We start from the raw sequence: 6251 nt of genomic DNA, 5'->3' as shown, positions 1-6251 counted from the left end.
ACAGTATGTGGATGTACCTACGAGTGAATGTGTAAAACTTGACCTACTCTTGTGAAATAAGGCAGGGCAGGTGATTGAGATGTCAGTGGGGGAGCACTTTGGGGCCAGTGACCATAATTCTATTAGATTTAAAATAGTGATGGCAAAAGATAGACCAGATCTAAAAGTTGAAGTTCTAAATTGGAGAAAGGCCAATTTTGACGGTATTAGGCAAGAACTTGCGAAAGCTGATTGGGGGCTGATGTTCACAGGTAAAGGGATGGCTAGAAAATGGGAAGCCTTCAGAAATGAGATAACGAGATTCCAAAGAAGGTATATTCCTGTCAGGGTGAAAGGAAAGGCTGGTAGGTATAAGGAATGCTGGATGACTAAAGAAATTGAGGGTTTGGTTAAGAAAAAGAAGGAAGCATATGTCAGGTATAGACAGGATAGATTGAGTGAATCCTTAGAAGAATATAAAGGAAGTAAGAGTATACTTAAGAGGGAAATCAGGAGGGCAAAAAGGGGACACAAGATAGCTTTGGCAAATAGAATTAAGGAGAATCCAAAGGGTTTTTACAAATACATTAAAGACAAAAGGGTAACTAGGAGAGAATAGGAGCAGCAGAAAATGGGGGAGACACTAAATGAGTATTTTGTATCATTATTTACTGTAGAAAAGGATATGGAAGATATAGACTGTAGGGAAATAGATGGTGACATCTTGCAAAATGTCCATATTACAGAGGAGGAAGTGCTGGATGTCTTGAAATGGGTAAAGGTGGATAAATTCCCAGGACCTGATCAGGTGTACCCGATAACTCTGTGGTAAGCTAGAGAAGTGATTGCTGGGCCTCTCGCTGAGATATCTGTGTCATCGATAGTCACAGGTGAGGTGCCAGAAGACTGGAGGTTGGCAAACGTGGTGCCACTGTTTAAGAAGGGCGGTAAGGACAAGCCAGGGAACTATAGACCGGTGAGCCTGACCTTGGTGGTGGGCAAGTTGTTGGAGGGAATCCTGCGGGACAGGATGTACATGTATTTGGAAAAGCAAGGACTGATTAGGGATCATCAACATGGCTTTGTGCGTGGGAAACCATGTCTCACAAACTTGATTGAGTTTTTTGAAGAAGTAAAAAATAGGATTGATGAGGGCAGAGCAGTACATGTGATCTATATATCGACCTCAATAAGGCATTCGACAAGGTTCCCCATGGGAGACTGATTAGCAAGGTTAGATCTCATGGAATAGAGGGAGAACTAGCCATTTGGATACAGAACTGGCTCAAAGGTAGAAGACAGAGGGTGGTGGTGGAGGGTTGTTTTTCAGACTGGAGGCCTGTGACCAGTGGAGTGCCACAAGGATTGGTGCTGGGTCCTCTAATTTTTGTCATTTACATAAATGATTTGGATGCAGATGACACCAACATTGGAGGTGCAGTGGACAGGGAAGAAGGTTACAACAGGATCTTGACCAGATGGGGCAATGGGCTGAAGGAGTTTAATTCAGATAAATGTGAGGTGCTGAATTTTGGGAAAACAAATCTTAGCAGGACTTATACACTTAATGGTAAGGTCCTAGGGAGTGTTGCTGAACAAAGAGACCTTGGAGTGCAGGTTCATAGCTCCTTGAAAGTGGAGTCACAGGTGATAGGATAGCGAAGAAGGTGTTTGGTATGGTTTATTTTATTGGTCAGAGTATTGAGTACAGGAGTTGGGAGGTCATGTTGCGGCTGTACAGGACATTGGTTTGGCCACTGTTGGAATTTTGCATACAATTCTGGTCTCCTTCCTATTGGAAAGATGTTGTGAAACTTGAAAGGGTTTAGAAAAGATTTACAAGGATGATGCCAGGGTTGGAGGATTTGAGCTATGGAGAGAGGCTGAACAGGCTGGGGCTGTTTTCCCTGGAGCGTCGGAGGCTGAGGGGTGACCTTATAGAGGTTTACAAAATTATGAGGAGCATGGGTAGGGTAAATATGTAAAGTCTTTTCCCTGGGGTGGGGGAGTCCAGAACTAGAGGGCATTGGTTTAGGGTGAGAGGGAAAAGATATAAAAGAGACCTAACGGGCAACTTTTTCACACAGAGAGTGGTACGGGTATAGAATGAGCTGCCAGAGGAAGTGGTGGAGGCTGGTACAATTGCAACATTTAAGAGGAATTTTGATGGTATATGAATAGGGAGGGTTTGGAGGGATATGGGCTGGGTGCTGGCAGGTGGGACTAGATTGGGTTGGGATTTTTGGTTGGCATGGACGGGTTGGACCGAAGGGTCTGTTTCCATGCTGTACATCTCTATGACTCTATGACTGTATGACCAAGTTATAGTCCAACAGATTTATTTGGAAGCACTAGCGTTTGGAGTGCTGCTCCTTTATCCGGTGGTTGTGGAAGTTAAGATCATGCTCACGGAATTTACAGCCAAAGGAGTCCAGTGTCATGGAGATGTGATACAGTAAACAACCTTAGAATAAAACTTTCATCTTTTATAATGGGATAACCAGGTTTCTGTTCTTTTATGTATAAATCCCAGAACTTCTTTTAAATTACATTTGCAAGATATGATTTGGAGACGCTGGTGTTGGACTGGGGTGCAAAAAAGTTAAAAATCACACAACACCAGGTTATAGTCCAACAGGTTTATTTGGAAGCACTAACTTTCAGAGCACTGCTCCTTCATCAGGTGATTATGGAGAATATGATTGTAAGACAAAGAATTTATAGCAAAAGTTTACAGTGTGATATAACTGAAATTATATATTGAAAAAGACCTGGACTGTTTGTTAAGTCGCTCGTCTTTTAGATTGACCAAGTTGGCTTCAGTTCTTTCATATGTAAATTGCAAAACCTTTTTTAAAAGTTTCATTCTCAAGTGCTCTTTAACAATTGGTGTCATGTCGGCCCAGATAAGGTATTGAAGGTGTTAACTCCCTGTGAGGCTGTCAGTGCCACAATGGTCAAACTGATTCTAATCTAAAAAACAGATTTACAGAATCTTACACGGATTCATGCAGTTTTTTATGTGTGAGTGTATGAGAGATGGTCTGAGAGAGTGTGTGTTTGTGTGTGTGCGTGTATAATGCAATGGGCTCACTTGTGTGACATGAACCCAAGGTCCTAGTTGAGGCCATCCCCAGATACCGAACTTGGCTATCAGCCTCTGCTCGGCCACTTTTCATTGTTGCCTGTCCCGAAGTCTGCCTTGGAGGACGGTCACCCGAAGGTCCAAGGTCTAATGTACCGAACTGCTGAAGTGTTCTCCAACTGGGAGGGAACACTCCTGTTTGTTGACTGTTCTGTGATGTTCATTCATCCGTTGCTATAGCCTGTGTTTGGTCTCGCCAATGTACCATCAGGCATGGTACACAGTATTTAAAAAATCTGAAACCAACATGGTCATTCTAAAAGATGAGAAACTTAACAAACAATCCGGGTCTTTTTCAATATATAATTTCAGTTACATCACACTGTAAAATTTTGCTAAAAATTCTGTGAGTTACAATCTTATTCTCCACAATCACCTGATGAAGGAGCAGCGCTCCGAAAGCTAGTGCTACCAAATAAACCTGTTACACTATAACCTGGTGTTGTGTGATTTTTAACTTTGTATTCCCAAGATAGCTCAGCTTTTTAAACAGTATGTGTGAAGTCTTCTGTGTCCCAATGCTATGTCAGACTGACAAATTCTCTGTATAGTTTAACAGGTTTTTACTTGGATTCATGCAGTTTTTGAGCAAAATAAAATATAATTCTGCAAAAACAAATTCACCCCATAAACTTATACATGTGTGCATGTAGGAGCGACAGATTGATTGTGCATGTGTGTTGTGCGTGTGGGTGTGAGTGCACATTGTGTGAGTGATGGGGTATGTGTGAGAGGGTGGGTGTATGTGTGAGCATAATGCATATCAGAGAAAGTGTGTGTGTGTGTGTGTGTGTGTGGAGTGGGGTCACCTGTAGTGTGACATGAACCCAAGGTCCTGGTTGAGGCCATTCCCAGGGTACTGAACTTTGCTATCAGCTTCTGCTCAACCACTCTGTGTTGCTGCTTGTCCCGAAGTCTGCCTTGGAGGATGGTGACTCAAAGGTCCAAGGCTGAATGCCCTAGACTGCTGAAGTGTTCCCCAATTGGGAGTTAACACTCCTGCCTGCTGATGGTTGTGCAGTGTCTATTCATTCGTTGTAGCCTCTGCTTGGTGTCGCCAATGCACCATGCCTCAGGGCATCCTTGCCTACAACATATGAGATAGACCACATTGGCCAAGTCATAAGAGTACTTGCCACTTCTATGGTGGGAGGTGTCCCCATGTGTAATGGTGTTACCCGTGTCGATACTCTGACATGTCCTGCAGTGGCTGCTGTGACAGGATTGTATGGTGTTGATGTCCTGAAAGCTGGGCAATTTGCTATGAATCATGATCTGTAATTTAAAAGAAGTTCTGGGATTTACATGTCCCATTATAAAAGATGAAAGTTTTAATCTAAGATTGTTTGCTGTATGACATCTCCATGACACTGGACTCCTTTGGGTATAAATTCTGTGAGCATGACCTTAACCTCCACAACCACCTGATGAAGGAGTGGCGCTCCAAAAGCTAGTGCTTCCAATTAAACCTGTTGGACGATAACCTGGTGTTGTCTGATTTTTAACTTACTGAATTAGGAGAGGTGATGGTATTACCCCTGTACTATTATTCAAAGACCCAGGTCATGTTCTGGGGACCTGGATTCAAATTCTGCCATGGCAGATGATGAAATTTAAATTCAATAAAAGTTTGGAATTAAGAATCTAATGACCAAGAAACTGTTGTTGGTTGTTGGGGAAAAGCCCATCTGGTTCAATGTCTTTTAGGGAAGTAAATTGCTGTCCTTATCTGGTTTGCCTACATGGGACTCCAGATGTCGGCAAACCAATATGCCTGACTCTTATCTACCCTCTGGGTAATTAGAGATGAGCAATAAGTGCTACCCGAGCCTGTGACTCCCTTATCTTTGTATGAATAAGAAAAAGTAGCCTGACGTGTGGTTCCTTGTCAAATGCCTTCTGAAAATCCAAATATGTTACATTCACCTCTTCCCTTTGATCTGTCGTGTTTGTTACCTCTTCAACGAATTCTAATAAATTTGGCAGGTTTAATTTTACTTCATGAAGCCATGCTGACTGTGCTTGATCAGTTTAAATACACTGTTATTTCATTTTTTCTCATAAATTCTAACATTTACCCAATGACATATTAAGCTAACTGGCCGATAGTTACATGTCTTTTTGTCTTGTTCCCTTTTGAAATAAAAGTGTTATGTTGTAACAGTCCTTTAGCACTTTTCCAGAATGTAAGTGTTCTTGAAAGATTCCTACCAATGTATCAATAATGTTTGTAGCTACTAGGATGTATATATCAGGTCCAGATATATGGCTGCATTATTTCCTAGCACTTTTGTCAATTGATAATTATTGTATTTCTCTCATATTCTCTTTTTGCTTTGTGATTATTTAGTAGCTTGGCAATGTCATTAGAGTTTTCTACTGTGAAAATTGATGCGAAGAGTTCAGTAAAAAAGGAGGAGAACATGCCCGCATCTACATCAATGGAACTGAGGTTGAGATGGTGGAGAGCGTCAAATTCCTACGAGTGATGATAACCGACAATCTGTCCCGGACTTCCCATCCTGGTTACAGGTCAAGAAGGCACAATGCCTCCTCTTCCTCAGGCGACTCAGGAAATTCGGCATGTCCATGAGGATCCTCTCCAACGTTTACAGATATACGATTGAAAGCATACTGTCCGGGTGCATAATGGCCTGGTATGGCAATTGCTCTGCCCCAGATGTTAAGAAACTACAGAAGGAGATGTGCACAGCTCAGACCATCGTGGAAACCAATCTTCCATCCATGGACTCCATTTACATGGCTCATCACTGCGCAAAGGCTGCCAACATCAGCAAAGACCCTTCTCACCTTGGTAATGCTCTTCTGCTATCTCTTCCATCAGGCATACGATATAGAAGCTGGAACACACACAGCAGCAGGCTCAGGAACAGTTTCTTGCTGGCTGTTATTAGACTGATGAATGGACTCTCTAACTGCAAATAATGCTGATCTTGCTAATACTGATCTTGCCTAGCGCATGCCTTGTGCAATGTAACCTGAATGCCTCTGTCTAAGATTTTTTTGCACCTTATGATCTGTACATCCTTGCTTACTATGATCTGCCTGTACTGCTTGTAAACAAAGTTTTTCACTGTACTTCAATACATGAAACAATAAATCAATC

General features: G+C 42.2%; 1 long non-coding RNA gene across 3 annotated transcripts in view; it reads left to right on the top strand.

The window, feature by feature from the left end:
- The window catches only part of LOC122548065, a 124693-nt gene extending 118872 nt beyond the window's left edge, over positions 1–5821 (top strand). For all 3 annotated transcript variants that reach the window (XR_006311159.1, XR_006311160.1, XR_006311158.1), the window contains one exon: positions 5475–5821. This is a non-coding gene — a long non-coding RNA (uncharacterized LOC122548065). The remainder of the gene's footprint in view (positions 1–5474) is intronic.
- The last annotated feature ends 430 nt before the right edge of the window (positions 5822–6251 follow it).

Source organism: Chiloscyllium plagiosum, chromosome 3, assembly GCF_004010195.1.
Source record: "Chiloscyllium plagiosum isolate BGI_BamShark_2017 chromosome 3, ASM401019v2, whole genome shotgun sequence".
NCBI classification, from domain to species: domain Eukaryota; kingdom Metazoa; phylum Chordata; class Chondrichthyes; order Orectolobiformes; family Hemiscylliidae; genus Chiloscyllium; species Chiloscyllium plagiosum.
The sequence above is the reverse complement of the archived record's forward strand: the minus strand, read 5'-3'. Positions and strand labels throughout refer to the sequence as shown.